The 19738-nt window shown below is 46.1% G+C and overlaps 1 long non-coding RNA gene across 1 annotated transcript; it reads right to left on the bottom strand.

Annotated features, from left to right (window-relative positions):
• Positions 1-12712: 12712 nt before the first annotated feature.
• Positions 12713-18647, bottom strand: LOC117980761 (uncharacterized). Its single transcript, XR_004672273.3, has 3 exons — positions 18340-18647; positions 17555-17649; positions 12713-17290 (listed from the first exon to the last, which is right to left on the bottom strand). It is a non-coding gene; the product is annotated as an uncharacterized LOC117980761 (long non-coding RNA).
• Positions 18648-19738: the final 1091 nt, after the last annotated feature.

Genomic DNA, 19738 nt, shown 5'->3' on the forward strand with positions numbered 1-19738 from the left:
CAGCCCTGACCTCTCTAAGGCATGCTTGGTGGGGCAGAATGCTGAGGCTATGATCTTTCTGAGGCCTTATCCAAAGGCTGTGCAGACACAGCCCAGTCACCTGGGCTCCTGGGCTTACGCTGTCTTGACCGCACCATCTCTTGCTATCTGGAGAGGCCGACGCCTCAGTTCTGGATGTCTGGACCCAAACTGTGAGACATAAACTTCTGTGGTTGTCCTCCGCCCAGTTTGCGGTCACATGTCGCAGCCGCCCGAGGTGACTAAGACAGGAAACTAAAGTGGCTGTTTCTTCCTCCAAGCTTTCGAAACTTTTTTTTTTTTAATTGAGACAGAGTCTCGCTCTGTCACCCAGGCTGGAATCTAGTGGCGAGATCTTGGCTCATGCAACCTCTGCCTCCCAGGTTCAAGCAATTCTTCTGCCTCAGCCTCCCTAGTAACTAAGACTACAGGCACCCAGCACCACGCCCAGCTAATTTTTGTATTTTTAGTACAGACAGGATTTCTCCATGTTGGCCAGGCTGGTCTCAAAACTCCCGACCTCAGGTGATCCACCCGCCTTGGCCTCCCAAAGTGCTGGGATTACAAGCGTGAGCTCCCGCGCCCAACCTGAAACTTTGTTCTTTAGCAACTTAGGGTCCCGGAGAGCAAAGCACCCGGCCTCCCATCCGCCCAGTGTCTTGTAGCGTCATCTTCATTTCCACTAAAAGGTCACGGATACATTTCTGCTTTCGCACCCCGCACGTTTTAGACAGTAAGCTTGTTCATGTGTCTTTCGCACCCAGCACGTTTTAGACAGTAAGCTTGTTCATGTGTCTTTCGCACCCCGCACGTTTTAGACAGTAAGCTTGTTCATGTGTCTTTTGCACCCAGCACGTTTTAGACAGTAAGCTTGTTCATGTGTCTCTGTCCCTAACTCGGTTGAACTTTCTGAGAAAGTCCCCACAGCATTTTAGAACTTGTGATGTTTCGGAACGTGGCCTCTAACCAGACCATAGGGCTCAGCTGGCAGCCCTGCTGCCTCCCAGCAGAGGTCACATGAGCTTCTTGTGCTTCCTTTTTCTCATCTGCACACTGGAAACGACAACAATAGAACCCATCCCACAGCGGGGTGCTGGCCAGGTGAATTGATCCCCACAAAGTGCTTACAACAGTGCCTGCCCCATAGCAAGTGCTGTATGCACACTGGCTATTGTGACGTTTGTATCCTAATACAAACGAAGACTGACCGTGCTAAGGATGCGAACATTTGCTGAATGAGCTATAATTTGATATTCTGTCCTAAACATTCAATTATATTTTCTTTTCTTAAAAAAAAAAAAAAAGTGTGATTGTGTATGTGTGTGTTTACTATAAGCCACATCAAATTCTTTCAAGCAATAGGTATAAATGAAATAAGCAGCAATTTATAAGGTCCCTTTCTACCCTAGAAATCTAAAAGTAAAACTTCAGCAAACCTAAAGTTTAGGGCAATGAGACAGGCTGGATGGTCGGGTTGCCTGGTACCAAGGTCTGAATGTGCCCCTCAGAATTCATGAATTAGAAACTTAGTCGCCCGTGCAAAAGTGTTGGGAGGTGGGGCCTCGTGGGAGGTGTTTAGGTTATGAGAGCTCTGCCCTCATGATGGTTCAATGCCCCTGTAAAAAGGGCCGTTGGGAGTGGGTGTTCTCTCTTGCTCTCTCTCTCTCTCCTGCTCTTCTGCCATGCGAGGACATGGCGTTCCTCCCCTCTGGAGGATGCGGCATCTTAGGTGTCATATTGGAAGCAGTGAGGCTAGGTCTGAGCTGCCAGGGCCTTGATCAGGCCCCAGAACTGTGAGAAATAAATACCTGGCCTTTGTAAGTTACTCAGTGTCAGGTGTTCTCTTATAGCAGCACAAACTGGACTAAGACATGTGGGTAGCAGGATTTAAAAATAAATTTTAAAACATTTTTTTGTTTGACAGTTTCAAAAATGTATCCTACTTCCCTCCTTCTCTGACTTGTTTGTTTTTACCATGTATTATTATAGTTGATTTTACACAAATACACTTTTAGACTAACTCATTAACTCTGAACATCACTATGTCCCCCTCTATTTCTAAAAATAACAAAAGTGATTTCTATTTATTGAGCACCTACCGAGTGCCAGGCTCCATGCTGGGTTCTATTTTCTTTAGAACATCTATTTCATTATTACTTAACAATTATCTGCTTTACACATTATAAGCCAAACTCTGTTCTATACTCCATGTGGGTTTAATTGAATATATAGTCACCACAGCCTTGCAAAGAAGATATTTAATTATGCAGGTGAACAAACTGAGACTTGTTAAAAAACTAGAACAAGGTCTCACTGTGATTCCAACCAGACTTGTCTTATCATTATTACAAATGATGCTTTCTCTCATGATAGACATCTATAATTTACCTAGTTGGAATTGGTGCACACATTTTGTTTGGTGTTTTGATTTTTTAATTATATTGTGTATATATTTCCATGTAGCACAAAATAATTTACATAATTATGGTAACATTGTTACACCCAATTACCTACTTCAATTCAGCTAATTTCCTCTTGGTAAACATTGATTGAGTGTTTATGTGCCAGATTCTGTCAAATGCCAAGGAAATAAAAATAACTGAGATAAGGTTCCTAACCCCAAATTTTCATCTAGCCAGGAGACATACATTATGTGAAAAGATAAGCATAATGCAGTGTGATACAAGCATTTCTCAATGGTTGCACATTTGAGTTATTGTTAACTTGGCTGTTATCAATAGCGTTAGTACTGCCGGGCACGGTGGTTCACGCCTGTAATCCCAACACTTTGGGAGGACGAAGCGGGCGGATCACGAGATCAGGAGATCGAGACCATCCTGGCTAACATGGTGAAACCCCGTCTCTACTAAAAATACAAAAAAAATCAGCCAGGCGTGGCGGCGGGTGCCTGTAGTCCCAGCTACTCGGGAGGCTGAGGCAGGAGAATGGTGTGAACCCGGGAGGCAGAGCTTGCAGTGAGCCGAGATCACACCACTGAACTCCAGCCTGGGCGACAGAGCGAGACTCCATCTCAAAAAAAAAAAAAAAATAGCTTTAGTACAAATATTTTCACCATACCCCTGGATTATAGTTTTCAAAGGACACTAAGAAGCCAAAGCATAGGGACAATGGCCCTGCTTCCATTGTGACAGCCAGACTGCTTTCCAGGATGCCTGCACCAAGCTTGTTTCTCAGTATCCAGTGCGTGGAAAGAGGATGGTCACACCTGCCCTTTACGTCATGAAGAGGTTATGAGGCTTCACATAATCTATAAATATACGTGGTTACTGCTGATGTGTAAAGCGTAAGTATCCTTTGAGTACTTGTTTAGCAAAGTGTGGGTTATATGTTCATGCCTATACATTCATATCAATCCGTGTGCATTTTGGATGTAAACCTGTATCATCTTTTTACATTTATTGTTTTCAGATTTCATTGTCTCTTACAAAACAGAGTTCCTTTTCATTGTGTATAAAAGTTTTTAATAATGTTATTTTGTTAAGCTTAACTATGATGTCTCTGATTATATTATTTTATCTCCAATAAGCAAAAATGAACATCTCCACCGTTGAGATGAACGAATTTTTTCATTCAAAAACCCCTGCTTTTCACGATTGGCCTTGCTTGTGATTAGCGCATAGTGTGTCCAGAGCGTAAATGTGAGAGCAGGCCCTGATTCTTCAGCACTTCCTCTCCCACATTTCACTATTCCAGGCTTATGATATCTTATACTTTTAGAACTTTGGATTTCTTTCTGGAGTTGATTCCCATGCCCTGAATGTAACATTTCCGTATAGATAATTATTATTATATAATACATTCTTTTTTTTTTTTTTTTTTGAGACGGAGTCTTGCTCTGTCACCCAGGCTGGAGTGCAGTGGCATGATCTCAGTTCACTGCAACCTCTGCCTCCTGGGTTCAAGTGATTCTTCTGCCTCAGCCTCCTAAGTAGCTGGGACTACAGGCGTGCGCCACCATTCCCATCTAATTTTTGTATTTTTACTAGAGATGGGGTTTCACCATACCAGCCAGGCTGGTCTCAAACTCCTGACCTCATGATCCGCCTGCCTTGGCCTCCTAAAGTGCTGGGATTACAGGCATGAGCCACCGCTCACGGCCTACTGTGTAATACATTCTAAACCTGTCGCCAGTTCCCTTTCATTACCTCATTTGACAGAGTAAGTGGTCAAACCTCTGAGGAGAGCTGAGGAAGGCCAAGGCCTGAGCTCATCGAGGACCTGGGAGAGCTTCAGGTCTGCAGAACCAATCCAGGAACTGCTGGGCCGCTCCTGGGGCCCACTTCTACTGCCATGAGCATCTTATATTCTCTTGCTGACAGCCCCTGATGCCTGCCTGCCTGCCTGTGTGTGTTGCTGCCACCTCTGCATTTCTCCAGCCCTCTGTCTGTCTGGTGGCCTGGTCTAGTGGCCCCAGCTGTCTAGGTCCCCACTGCTGTGGCCATGATCCTGCTTTGTGCAGGAGGTGCAGCTGTCATCCCCGCAGCCACAGCAAGCCTGCCGACTCAGGCTCAAGCAGAAGGGGAGCAGCGCCCCCATTCTTCCTGCTGGATGACGCCCCAGCTCTTGTCTCTTCCTGGAATGGAGGTGGGAGGGCTTGGGGAAGATTCCACCATGATAGGGCCCCATCTCCAAACTAAGGGGCCGCTCTTTCAGTTACCGTCCTCTACAAGAATTTGCTTTAAGTTCCAAGAAACAAAGGTGGAATGTATTTTAATACCATCAGACATCAAAAGTGCTCTTTCCACTGCTGATGGCTCCATTCTTCAAGTCAAGGGCATATCTTTAGGGTGTTCCTGGGGGTATCGGGGTCCTGCTACCAGAGACCTCTTCACAGGTGTCCTCAGAAGTCCTGGGTTCCCTCATCCCTCCTTATCTCAGAGACCTCTGAGGGGATGCAGACGAGGCCCCTGGTAAGCCTGCCCAGGGCCTTGCTAGATTTCCACCCCAGGGAAACCTGCTCTTGAGGACTCTGCAACATCCCAGTGACCACCAGCAGCCCATCTCTGTTTCATAGTGGTGACAATCTCCAGGCCCGCACTAGCAGGCCTGGGCCTTCTCCCTCTCTCGTTGCCCTGACCTGAGACTCTTGCGGCTGACTGTTTCACTGCCTCACTCCCGGGTTTCAGTCACTACTTCTGATCTGCCATGTGCAAGGAAAACAGATATCCATGCTTGTTAGAACTGGGGAGAAAACTAGAGATTTTTAAGAAAAATCTATGACTATAATGACCATCATTTATAAACAACAACACTTTTAAAAATCAGATATTTGGTTGGTCAACTGTAAAGAAAATAGAAAAATGCCTCATAAAGTTTAGATGAATATTTATCCCACCTACAAGGAAAATGCATGAACGTATAGAAGTACTGTGACACAAAGTCCATTTGAGAGGCTAAAAGGCCAGAGAAAAGTGTCTGGGGGCTGAAAACCTGCAGCCACCTGCCGGGTTCAAATGCCAGCTCTACCGCTTGACAGGCTACAAGACTGTAACAAGTTACTTGACTTCTTTATACCTCAATTTTCATCATCTGCAAAATGGAGTTGATACTAATAATGCCTAGCTTACATGGTTTTTGTGAAGACTAAATTAGCTGATCCGTATAAAGCATTTGGAGGCAGGCTGCCCACAGTAAATCCTATATAAGCGCTTGCTATTCTATTATTATCAAGATTTCAACAATTATGACTATTTAGTTCATGGGCTCTGTGACATCTATTTTGATTCTTAAGATCATTTTCCTTATTTCTTGTTATCTGTGAAGTCTTGAATAGCTGAGGTTACTGAGTAGTTCACTTCTATATAGGAGAGATACTATAAATGCTTCAGTAATGCACTCATGATGGAATGAAGAGAGTTGACCTTGTTCTTTGTTTTTGGTATAATTTTAAAAGATATATAGACACATATGCACATGTATACATACATATGCATACATCACATGCAATCATTTGTGCAAATAACCAATGGAGATTTAATGTCACTGTGAATTGCAAAACACACTCTACTGAGAGTATTAAAAAATAATGATGCTCACAAACTGAGATAGGTTGTCTTGATCGGACTCTGGTCACCCTGTTTAGGAAACAGTGTAATTGTACATGCTATGGTCTTCTCCATTGAGTTCAAGGACTCAGGAAATTGTATACTAGGTTTCCTGAGACAAAGCACCACTTTAATCAAATAATTAGTTATTTTGGTGTTTTAAAGCACAGCCCACAACAAACCATTATTTATTGTCCACCTAATGTATGCAAAGTAGCAAAACAAATAGAATTTGCTATTAGTTTTTTAAAAAGTTAAATTATTTCTGGCGCCAGAACTAATTATTTAGTTATAATCACTTTAGCATTGCTGCTATGTATATACTTTTATTAATTATCTATTTGATATAAATGTCTTCAAGTATGGTCATTAATGGAAAATGTTTGCTAAAAACAATAAATGATAGGATTTTCAAATCCATCAAAGTCTGCCAAATGCTAGCACTTTCACTTGTGTCTTGGTTCCTACTAAACAATTAACATTTATTCTATTAAAATCCTTCAAGTTAACCATTTTATCTTGGCAGTTATCAACTCTGAGAGAGCGAATTTGTAGAGCTCTAATTCTGCAGCAAAGGCAAGTTTGTGATTTTGAAAATGGGGAAGATTGGAATCTGCCCTCTTCAGACTTCAAACAGGGGATCCTAAATCAGGCTCCTCTTTCCTGGTGGATGGAGGTGGGGAAAGGCACGATTCTGTAGACCAAGCCTGGCTGGATCTGTCGTCTTTCGTTCAGGCTTCAAAGTACTGGTCATGCCAAGTTTCATGTGGAAGGACGGTAGAGCCTGATACACCTGCCCTTGGCAGTCCTTGGAGAGATGGGCTGCTGCCTCCCTGACTAGGCCTGTGGTCAACGCTTTAAGTACCTTGTTCTGCACTGGTCTCATCCTTTGGTCTAACCCAGAGATTTACAACTCAACAAATGTCATCATCGGTGACAAATGTCATCATCGGTGTTCCCCGGATGAGAAAAATCAGTGGCTTACATGTTCATAGCTACTTGAACAGGAAAAAAAAAAAAAGGGCTTTGAATTTTTCCTCCAAAATATTGTTACCCCTGAAACACATCTGTGGGCCCGGTTTTGAAACCCGTGGTAGCAGAGCCTACATGTTAGGGGCTTGAGGAGGACAGGGAGGTTGGGTGTTTCCACTCTGCATGTGAGTCCTCTGAATTATACTTTTTTTACTCTGCTGTTTCAACAGTCCACTTGACATTAATGCCCACTAATTTGGGTAAATGTGGGTCTAGATCCTTTAGATGAAGAAAAAATCAAAAGCATGAAAAAGCGAAAACAAATTTAAATTTAGCAGTTCAAGGTGCAATAAAACACAACCATATCCTTTAAAAATGTAATTACATTGTAAGTCTCTGGTTAAAATGGCAATTGAGAGAAAGATTAATAAAATACACTTGAGAAAGTAATCCATTTTTAAAGTTCAACTAATTCAACACAGCATACATTTACTAAAAGCCTAAACTATATTCCTGTCATAAGTATAATTAACTAATAAAATAAACCCAAAGCTCGATATTGTTTATATGTCTTGGAAGTAATTCCCAAGTACTTCTGAGCCCCAGGGGTAGGAGCCTTGTCCTGAGTAAGTCACTTCATTTGTCTAGGTGTTAATTCTTCTAACTGTAAAATGAAAATTATTTCCTCATGGAAAAATTCTTCTCTCTTCCTGTTTCCTTATAAGGCCCTTCAAATCCATTACCTTCTAATACTCCTTACATTCCTCCAGCATTAAATAAGGTGTTTAAACACAAGGTGAGTCATTTTCTTTTTTTTTGGAAATGGAATTTTTTTGCTCTTGTCACCCAGGCTGGAGTGCAGTGGCATGATCTCGGCTCACTGCAACCTCTGCCTCCTAGGTTCAAGCGATTCTTCTGCCTCAGCCTCCCAAGTAGCTGGGATTACAGGCATGTGTCACCACGCCTGGCTAATTTTGTATTTTTAGTAGAGACAGGGTTTCACTATGTTGGACAGGCTGGTCTCGAACTCCTAACTCAGGTGATCCACTCACCTCGACTTCCCAAAGTGCTGGGATTACAGGCGTGAGCCACCGCACCCAGCCAGGTGAGTCATTTTCTAACTTGAAAATTCATTCTATTTATTGTGGACATAACTATATAAAATCTGTCCAATTCCTCAAAAGTCAATTTCAACAATGCGTTTGAAGGCAGATGCTTTCTCTGCCCATCACTGACTAAATTCCTTAGCTTTTGGGCCTAGGAAAATGACATGAAAATCCGGCAAGATGACGTCATGCCACAAGAAGGTTAATGTAAGAAAACCTCTAGCAAGTGAGACCGCCAGGTGGGCCCCTCCAGGCCTCTCTGCTCTGAACTCAACACACACAGCTCCTAAAAAGAGGAAACCAAAGCCGGAGTGGGGGAAGAGCCAGAGGAAGCCTAACATTTAGGATACTAAAATTCAGATCTCCCTTCCACAGGCCAGGTAACATAGACTTTAAAGTGTGCATGATGGACCTAGAAGTGAATGCAGGTTGAGCCTTAGACTAGCATAAAGTAGGGAGCAACACCCCAAATTATGGTAAACACTGAAAATATAGTAAAAGGGCCTTAGACTTTGACTCCATTTATTTATAATTAGCAAGAAAACAGATTCCTTTAATGATTCCAAGGTGTTAAAAAGTGTTACAAAAAATTATTTCTGAAGCATCTCATTCAGACAGACAGAAAACGGTGGAAAGGCATTAGGGGCCGGAATGGTGCCCACCCATCCTGGGCGCCGGGCACAGGGCGCATTCTCACAAACATCTCCCCTTTCCCTTGTTGGGAAGACACAGGGTTGGATGAAATCATTTCTAAAGTCTGTTTAATAATAAAATTGGTCACATTTTGCTATTTCCACATCTTTGGTCATGAGAAAAATGAAGTCACTATGTAAATGATAGCCTTTAAGATGCTCAATGAATCAGTCTCAGAGACAGAAAAGTTTTGTCAAAAAACCATAAAAACAATTTTGGTGCCCTGGAGACATCAAAAATTAGTTACCACCAATAGTTGCTAGACATTATCAAACACTTCAAATCTTTTCATTAGAAGTTGACATTTTTCCTATTTTTGCTCTTAGTAGGTACTAGTTAAAATTCTGCATTAATGATGAAATGCTATTTGGAGTAGAACATGTATTCTTTAATGCCTTTAAGTATTTTATTAGAGATCATTCTATAATTTCCTCATAGGAACATGAGTCAAAGTCTACTGCATTTCAATAATTATTTGCCTTACACACACCACAAAAGCATTAGTTGGACATTAGTATAAATTCCATACAAAATGCCAGTTCTTTGAAGCCATCTGAATCTCCTTGAGAATATTTCCTAAAAGCCTCACCTATGACTTTAAAACGGAAGATGGAGAAAATGCCAGTTGCAACCTCGCTGGCTCTCATTAAGGGGTCACTGTCAGAAATTGGTTGAGGAGAAGGAGAAGGAGGGGTAATTTCCCTTTAAAATGGAGAGGAGCTTCTTTTAGAAAGGAAATTCGCTGAGGAAGTTGTTTTAAAACAAATAAATGTTCAGGATGAAGCCAGCAAAAGGTGTGAAGGGGCCCGCTTTGATTTTCCAATTTGTGTATTTGGGCTCAGACAAGGACAACATTTTATGCACATATTAATCGAATGCAAATACGCCTCCCGCGAGGACAGCGGTATTTGACACTGAGTATTGTCAACAGAAAGGTTTTTGGCGTATTTTTTAATCTCATCAAGGTGCCTATGGAAGGGTCAGTACCCGGGGAGGTGGGACGTCCCTGTGCCTGGGAATGGAGTCTGGGCTGGACTTCCAGATGGGTCTGGAGCAAGTGATTTACGGAATTATCTCCACATCAATGAGTTTTTGGAAAGGTGTAAACATCTCCTTCCAAGTCTTCAGGTGACTGTGTTTGTTTAGCCCCCTCCTCCTCTCCCCCAGGAGCTCTGGTTCTTCAACTTGAGTGGGCATCAATCACCTGGGGGGCTTGTGACAACAGTTTTCGAGGCCCCACCCCGCCTGAGGCCACAGCTCTGTGGGGCCCAGGGATGTGCATTTCTCACAAGTCGCCGGGTGACGCGGGTCCAAGACCACACCTTGAGACCCGCTGCTCTAAAGCATCGGTTTTGATCCTCAGATGCTCTAAAACGTCGCTTGTTCCGAAAAAGGGGGACAGCAAACTAGAGCTTTTACCACACATTGGATAAAGAAGTTGTGCTCATTCAACACCAATAGGAAGCTTGTTTCCAAAGGCTTATCAAGCTGTGCAGGGTGAAACCTGTCATCAGGTGAGGGTGGGTGAAGGCTTGGAGGTGAAGGAAATCTATCTTTTCAAGCCCCAGTGCTGGTTTCTTGTCTTTTTTGTAGGGAACGGCATTCAAACACAGACCCATGCAGTAAGCTGTGGACACACTTAGAGAAACCCGAGTTGCTTTTTATTTATTCATCCATCGTTCTTTCACCCAAAAACATGTATTAAATGCCTCCTGTGTGCAGGTGCTGTTCTGGGCTTTTAGGAAATGTGGGTGAACAGTGGACTCCTTGGCCCTGGAGCTTCGGTGGGAGAAACAGTAAAGAGGTCTAAGATTTAGCTGCCATGGTCTGGAAGGAGGTGACCTGTGCGATGACAAAGCCAGGCAGGTGGGAGAGGGGTCCAGGAGTGGGCAGCGTGGGGCAGCTGTGAAGGGGATGGGGGCTGGTGGCAGGTGAGCCCAGATGAAGTGGGCAGGAGGAGGGGGCTCTTACCAGAAAGGGGTCCCGATCCGGACCCCAAGAGAGGGATTTTGGATCTTGCGCAGGAAAGAATCCAGGGCGAGTTCAGACAGTAAAGTGAAAGCAAGTTTATTAAAAAGGAAAGGAATAAAGAAGCGGCCACTCCATAGGCAGAGCAACCCCGAGAGCCGCTTGTTGCTCATTTTTATGGTTATTTTTTGATGATATGCTAAACAAGGAGTGGATTATTCATGCTTCCCTTTTTCAGACCATAAACTGTCATGGCGCTGGTGGGAGCGTAGCATCAAGGACGACCAGAGCTCACTCTTATCGCCATCTTGGTTTTGGTGGGATTTGGGCTCTCCTCTACTGCAACCAGTTTTATCGGCAAGGTCTTTATGACCTGTGCCTTATACTGACCTCTTATCTCATCCCGTGACTTAGAATGTCTAACTTACTGGGTATGCAGTAGGTCTCACCCTTATTTTACCAAGCCCCTACTCAAGATGGAGTCGCTCTGGTTCAAATGCCTCTGACAGGGCCTCTGAGGGAAGAGTGCTCCCCAGGAAGGGCCCTCGAGGGCAGAGGCCCTGCCCTGGACCCTGACTCCATCCTCAGGAAGCAGCAAGGAGGTCAGAGGGGTGAGCAGGGAGGACGGGAGGATGGAGGAGGGACGGCCCAGACTGAGCCTGATGCTGTGCTGAGAGGAGACAGGTATGCACAGGTGGGCAGAGAGTGGTGATGGGGACCCGGACTTGTCCAGGTGGGAGGGGCTGTGGCCCGGACCAGGGGCTTCGGGGACAGGGATGAGAAGCAGGAGGATTCTGGATACGGTTCTGATGAAGAGCTGTATTGCTGTTATTGGGATTCCATGGCCTTGGCCTTCATCCTTGTCTAGAGAGGTTGGTGCCGGCCGTGTGTGGCCGTTGGTGTGGGCTGAAACCAAGGCTCCTTAGTGAAGCATTGCCCTGGCCTGAGCTTCTGCCACAGTCTGACTGGAACAGCACTAGGCCGTTTATCTGTTTTCACAGTAGATGTCCCTGACACTACCAGGTCATGCTACATTTGTCAGTGGGTCGCCTTGATGGGCTCCTCGGCCATCTCCTTCCCTTCAGGTCACTTGTCTTTTGTGCCAGCAACACACACCCCTCACCCACACAGTTTCTCCATTTCCCCTAAGTCAGTGGCCACTTGGACCCCACCTCCCACCCCGAGACACTGGGTCAGGATGGGGCTCAGGACAGACACCAGCGCACCATCCATTGGTTGAGTACACACTTTAGGATGGCGTCTTTCATGCGGTCAGTGAGAAGCTCGTCATTGGGACCCCAACAAGGTTCAGCACATACAGGGGGCTAAGTCCCCAATTCCCAGGGGCTGTCCTGAAATTCTCCATAGTCTGCCATCGAAAAGGAGACATGGGATGTCCCCCTTATGTGGCCAGGCTGCCTTGCAGCCACCAACACCCAGCCGAGGTGGGGGATGGCCCGATCCTCATTACTGGTGCCACAGAGGTGCTGCCTCAGGGCAAGGTGGCCTGTGGTCGATGCCATTTCACTCATCTCAACCCAGCAGAGGACAATACCCTCCATCTGTTCCCGTAGACAGAGAAGCCACCCCATGACCAACTCTCTGCCCTTCTGTCTGAACCCATTTCTCAGCTCCATCCATTCTACAGCAGTGTTGGCCCAAGCTGCCATCTTGCAGGCAGGGGCAAATCTTGGGGGCTGCTCCCTGCAGCTGCAGTTGGTCTGCCTTTATCTTGGTGGTGCCTGCTGGTGGCGCAGAGAGGAGAGGAACACCTATGGGCTCATCCCAGTCTTCACTCTTCTCCATGCTAGAGCCCTCCATGGAATCCCGGAACTTAGGGCTTCAGGACGATTTAGTAATAATAGCCCTGACCAGTTGACGTGGTGGCCAGTGACTATTCCAATGGGCATGCAACAAGCCAGGGTGTCTGTTTTGTCATCCTGTGCCAGCAGGCAGAGGAGTAAGGTCTCCAGGATCTCAGCCCCAGCAAGTCTCACCCGTCTTTCTAGTCATAGTGGCCCTGTAGCTGAGGAACCCGCCTGCGCTGTGCTGACCTCAGTGGCCGCTGACCTCAGGGGCCATGGCTGGGGGGCCTGACTTTCACTTAGTCGGATCCACACCCTGCAGCCGCTCTTCCAGACCCTCTGGTGTTTTAGGGGCATCTCCCTACTCAGGCATGGGCCCCATCCATCAAGGATAGCAGCTACCGACCCCACATTGGTGTGGAGGGCCCACCTGGGATTGCCCCACAGATCTCCACCCCGCTTCGGTGCATCCCATGGGCTCAGCAGGCACGGGGCTTCTTCCCACCTCCTGCCTAGCCCCCCAATCACTGTGCTGAGCTCCTGTGGGCTCCAACAGGGGTGGTGCCATGTCCAAGAGGCCCACAGGAGACCTGGAGCCAGCATGGGAGACACATGCAGTGGCGGCTGCCGGACGGGAAAACCACTACTGTTTGTAAAGAGCATGCCGTTTACACAGCATTTTCCCTTTGCACCCTCCAGCTAGCAGCCTCCATCTGACCCAAAACAAAGGGCCTTGATCCCCTGGTACAGCCTGCGCTCCAAGGGCTGGGCCAGGGGTGCAGATCCCTTCATGGATGAAGAGTGGATCTCCAGGTTGGCCACTCCTGGATTCCTTAGCTGGGGACTCTGAACACACGCTCTTTTTAAACCACCGGGCGGGTCTCAGGGCACACTTCCGTTACAGCTGTCAGGTGCATCTGCCACACGCAAGGATGCCCAGTGTGTCTGCCAAGACTCCACAGAGCCAAATACTGAGAAAACCACGTCACCTTCAGTGGGAGGGTCTGCACAGAAGATGGCAAGGGCGATGGGTGCAGGGATGGGGAAAGAACTTTGGCCAAAACTCAATCTGGGCCGGGCGCGGTGGCTCTCGCCTGTAATCCCAGCATTTTGGGAGGCCGAGGTGGACGGATCACCTCAGGTCAGGAGTTCAAGACCAGCCTGGCCAACATGGTGAAAACCCCGTCTCTACTAAAAATACAAAAAAATTAGCCAGGTGTGGTGGTGGGCACCTGTAATCCCAGCTACTCGGGAGGCTGCGGCAGGACAATCGCTTGGACCCGGGAGGCAGAGGTTGCAGTGAGCTGAGATCATGCCATTGCACTCCAGCCTGGGGGACAGAGGAAGACTCTGTTTCAAAAAAGAAAAAGAAAAACAACACACAAAACAACAACAACAACAACAAAATTCAATCTGCTGTAGGGTTCTTGTTCCTTTTAGTGAGAATAACATTAGTGATCAAATCTGGGTGTGAGAATGGGTGCTCAGTGCTACTGGTGTCAGAGCTTCTAGGCTCCTTCAGTAGATATATTTCAAGTTAGAAAATATATCTTACAAATAAAGCATGAGTTCATATTAATATTTTCAGTGCAAACATAACATTGTAAAATTTTGCATGGACTTTTATTTTGTACTTGTATTCTTTTCTCACACTAAAAACCTTGGTTTATAAGAGCATTCAAAATTACTTATTTTATCTTATACATAAAATAATTTCAAAACAATAATTCTAATATTATTACTGACAAATTGCTAAATTCAGTTTAAGATTTTTAAATTTCTTTTGTACTTACACTGTATTTCACTAAGCATGTAAATAAAGTAAATAAAAATACTGTGTTTTAAAGACCAAGAAATGGTTGTTTTCTGTATGTGGTTACGTTACCAATTTGATATACAATTAGGTTCACACATTACAGTTTTCAATTGTATAAACCGTTTTCTGTATGATTTAATTGAACGGTACAAAAATCAAAGAGGATTAGAGGGTTAATGATTGAACTGTCACTTTCATGCCATCATTTTCCCCCTAGGGTTCGCTGTTTGTAACCATCTTTGTTAGTTTCTGGTTTATCTTTAAAAATATATATATATATATAGAGAGAGAGAGAGAGAGAGGGAGAGAGAGCGGGAGAGAGAGAGAGAGGGAGAGAGAGCGGGAGAGAGAGAGAGAGAGAGAGAGACAGGGTCTTGCTTTGTGGCCCAGGCTGGAGTGCAGTGGTATAATTATGGCTCACTGCAGCCTCAACTTCCCAGACTCAAGGGATCCTCCCACCTTGGCCTTCCAAAGTGCTGGGAATACAGGTGTGAGCCACTGCACCTGGCCTAGGCTTTATCCTTCTTTTTGCTAATATATACACACATATTCTTATTTCCCCACATATATGACACAAGACGCAGCCATCTATTTCTTCTGTTCTGCCCCTTGATTTTTCCCTCCCGGATATGATATCCCGCAGATCTTGACATATCAGTCCACAGAGATCTTCCTCTTCTTGTGGCTTCATAGTCAGCCCACTACTCATGGACATTTTGGTGGTTTTGATCTTGTGTTATCACAAATAATGCTGTAATTAACAACACTGTGCCCAGATCGCTCTGTGCTTATGCCGGTGTAAGGTTTAGATAGATTTCTAGCAGATAGGGTTGCTAGATTGAAGGGCAAATGTAGCTGTCATTTTGTTTCTATTGCTTTTAAAAATGAAATCATGTTTTTAATCCAAAGTCAATCTTCACCCATCTCAGCATGCTCTCCTGTGTTAGATGAAATAATCTCTCACACCTGTTTGGGACTATGGATTAGGTCTTCTTTTTTCTGCTGTCTTAAAAAGTAAACTTGTTATATATGGTATATTTATTCTGAAATTTCAGATGAATTCCCCTATTCTATACCACTGAATCTTTTCTCGTGTCTGGTCATGTTTTTGCTGTCTTCTCATTCATGTGTGTGTGTCTGTGTGTGCACTCATGTGCCTGTGTCTTTGTGCATGCTCTTGTGTGTCTGTGTGTAATGTGTGTCTCTGTGTGTGCTCATGTGTGCCTGTGTTTTTGTGTATGCTCATGTGTGTCTGTATACGTGTGTGTATCTGCATGTCTTTGTGCATGTTCCCAAATGTTTGTGTGTACTTATGTGTCTGTGTGTGTATGTACATGTTTGTATATTGGGGGGGGCAGAGGAACAAGTGTGTGGCATTGAGCTGTGTCAGGGGCCAATATGGTTTCCAATATTGACATATTGGTTTTTTATATTTCTTAGAAATTTCTGGATCTTCCATTAGCATCTTTTAATCTGTGAACACAATTCAGGGGAAATGGTTTACCCAAGCTGTATATTTGGGGCTTCAGGCAGCAGTGAGGTACGGAAAATAAAGGAAGCGTGAACAGTGCTGCCCAGGGTCTCAGAGGTTCAGCTGCTTCAGGTGAGGACCAGGTGATGTCATCACCAGCTCCCCCTGGATGTGCGATGTGCTCACCTGTAAGGGCGGCTGACGGGTCCGACATCATGGTCATGGTCTCTGTCACCTGTTGAGTGTGCTGAGGGCAGGCCCAGCCCTGAACGTTTCACACAGACAGACCCCTTAACCTCAAGGCCACCCCAAGGCATGGGTGCCTCAGCCTGACTCACAGATGAGCAAACCTCAGCCCCAAGAAAGGAAGCCCCCGGCCCAGGCCCCGCACCCAGGCCCTGGCCCTCCACATGTGGTCACAGCCCCCGGCCCCACTGGGCCCTTCACTTGTGACACCCACGCCTCCCTGGCCAGGCTGCTGCCACTTGCTCAGCAGGGGTTTGGTGGTGACACCCACGCCTCCCTGGCCAGGCTGCTGCCACTTGCTCAGCAGGGGTTTGGTGGTGACACCCACGCCTCCCTGGCCAGGCTGCTGCCACTTGCTCAGCAGGGGCTGCTCATGCCTCCAGTGTTCTCACAGAACTGGCTGGTTCTGGCCACCAGCCAGGCTGCTGACCCCGAAAATGGAAAAAGCTTTGGGGTGATCCCAAACTCCCTCCACCGAACCCATGAGCCTGCCTGCACCTCATCTGTCCTGTTGGCTGGGGCCGGGGAGTGGGCAGTGGTCGTGAAGGGTGGGAAAGAGGGTCTTCCTCCTCCAGGGTCCTGTTGGCTGAGGAGGGGTTTGTGGGAGGAGAGGGTCTTCCTCCCCAAGGATCCTGTCGTCTGGGGTGGGAGGGGGCTCGCGAGGGGGTGGGGGAGAGGGTCTTCCTTCCCCTGAGGGGATGGGGGATCTGGGGGGAGGTATGAGGGGTAGGGGAGAGGGTTTTCTTCCCCAAGGGTCCTGTTGGCTGGGGAGGGTGGGTATTAAGGGGTGGGGGAGAGGGTTTTCTTCCCATGGAATCCTGGCCTCAAAAGGGTCTTTCTTCTCTGGATATCAAATTTCTCGGTTTTAAAACTCAACGGATGAATCTAGGGGATCACCAAGGATGTACACAGCCTGGGGTATCTCTGTTCATTCGTGCTGGTTACCCAGGCTGGCACCTGGGGCCCAGCATATGTTTTGGGGGTAAGCGCTTCTTGGGTGCAGAGGCGCCGCCTGCCGCCCGCCGCCCGCGCCGCTTCCGCTCTTCGGCTCTAGAGGGCGCCCTAGCACAAGGAGCCGCCTCGCCCGGGCTGCTGGTGCAGGTTCAACGCTCGTGCTCTCTCCCTGGGACCTTGGATGACAAAAAGCTGCGTGAATTTTTCACATGCATTCATGTGAAAGAAAACTGACTTTTTAAAGGTGTTATTAGAATTTGCAACTTTATGTTCTCAAAGTTTTAATTTTGCCAGAACTACAGACTTTCAGTATAAATGTACAGTGATATTTCCTGCCACCAATAATGGCTCTGTTGTCCAATGAACCGAGGACATCAAATACAGAAACACCAAAGACGCCACAAATTCAATTTGTTAGCAATCACACGAATAGTTGCTACCTGTCCCAGCAGGATCTGCTGCAGTGCCTTTTGTGTCTTCATCAGCAGAAAAACTCTTCTCGCTGGGCTTCTTTCCGTATGCCTTTTTGTATGACCTTTCAAGATTTGTGACAGCCTAAGTCACACACACACACACACACACACACACACACACACACACACGTGTATCATATTTTAGATCAGGATAATTTTTACAGAGAAAGATTTTTTTTTTTTTTTTTTTTTACCGAGACAGAGTCTCGCTCTGTCGCCCAGGCTGGAGTGCAGTAGTGTGATCTCGGCTCACTGCAGCCTCCACCTCCCAGGTTCAAGCGATTCTCCTGTCTCAGCCTCTCAAGTAGCTGGACTACAGGCATGCACCACTGCGCCCTAATTTTTGTATTCTTAGTAGACATGGGGTTTCACCATGTTGGCCAGCTGGTCTCGAACTCCTGACCTCAGGTGATCTACCCGCCTCAGCCTCCCAAAGTGCTGGGATTACAGGCGTGAATCACCACGCCCAGCTGGAAATATTTTTTTTAATACTGTGTTTCCTCATGCATTTAACAAATTGTGGTTCCCTATGACAGTGGCTAGGGGTGAAGTCATGGAGCTCCGTGTGTTTGTGTGCCCATACCCACTCCCAGACAAGAGCATGGACGAGCTGATTGTAAGAACATGCCTTTGCCAAAGCGCAGTGCCATAGGACATCAAGGCCTCTGGGCTGCATCGCAGAAAAAATGTGCCACAAACTGGCCACTCTTCCCCATGCTCACTGAGGACACAGAATAGGAACAATTACTTACCGAGAACAGAAAGGCTTTCATGAGAAAGAGAGAAATGAAGAAGCAGGCAAGATCATCCAAAGTCCATACCAGTGCTGCTGAAAGGAAATTGTCTTTCCAAGCACAGCGACACCGCGAAACTCAACAAAGTGACGGGCTCAACGCAGTGGCAGCCTCTGCCAGGGCTCTGGGCCACCGGAATTCCCTGCCTCCTTCGGCTTGGCCACCACGAGCTCCTCCCCAGGGCTCTGTTCTGTCCTTGGCTTTCCTTTCTCAAGCAGTGCTCTGGATTTCCGTAGCCTGGCAACGAGGTTAGGGGGTGGTGGTTGGGGGAAAGAAGCCCTGAGCTGGTGGTTTGTCAAAGGCACTTGGAAACCCAGCCAAAGGAGTCCTGGCTGGGAGTTACGGAAAGGAGAGAGAGACATCACAGAAAAACCATTTTCTGCATGCCTTTGTCTTTATTTTGCCTTGTCTTTCTTCCACTGGCACCTATATTAATCTCTCCTTGAGGTTAGCAAATACTCTTATTTTTAAATTAAGATACATAATTCACATACCATAAAAATCACCCTTGATACAATTCAGTGGTTTTTAGTATTTTTCCAAGGTTATGCAACTGTCTTCACAATCAATTTTAGAACATTTTCACTGCCCCATAAGCAACCCAGTACCCATTAGCAGTCACTCCCCATTTCCCTGTTGTTAGCCCCTGGCAACTACTAATCTCCTTTCTGGCTCCATAGATATTATGGGCTGAAACTGTGTCCCCCAAAATTTGTATGTTGAAGCCCTAGCTCCCCATACCTCAGAATGTGACTGTAGTTGGAGATGGGGCCTTTAAAGAAGTGACTAAGTTAAAATAAGGTTGGATGGGTGGGCCCTGATCCAAACTAACTGGTGTCTTTGTAAGAAGAGGGCACTAGGACTCTGGCTGTGCGGGCACAGAGGGGCGACCATGTGAGGACACAGTGAGAAGGCGGCCATCTGCAAGCCAAAGAGGGAGGCCTCACCACCTTGATCTCAGACTTCCAGCCTTCAGAACTGTGAGATGATAAGTTTCTGACTTAACCCACTCTGTCTGTGGCACTTGGTTATGGCAGCTCTGGCAGATGAACGTGATAGATTTTCCTCTTCCAGATGCTTCACATAAATAGTCATACAATATGTGGTCTTCTGCATCCAGTGTCTTTCACTTAGAATAACATTTTCAAGTTTCATCATGTCGTGCATATATATAAGTATTTCATTCCTTTTTATGGCTGAATAATGTTCCATTGTGTGGACAGACCACATTTTGATTATCCACTCATCAATTGGCAGACATTTGGACTGTTTTCACTGTTTGACTATTATGAATAATGCTGCTATGAAAATCATATATAAGGTTTTTTGTGAACATATATTTTCGGTTATCTTGGGT

Source organism: Pan paniscus, chromosome 5 (assembly GCF_029289425.2).
Source record: "Pan paniscus chromosome 5, NHGRI_mPanPan1-v2.0_pri, whole genome shotgun sequence".
Classification (NCBI taxonomy): Eukaryota; Metazoa; Chordata; class Mammalia; order Primates; family Hominidae; genus Pan; species Pan paniscus.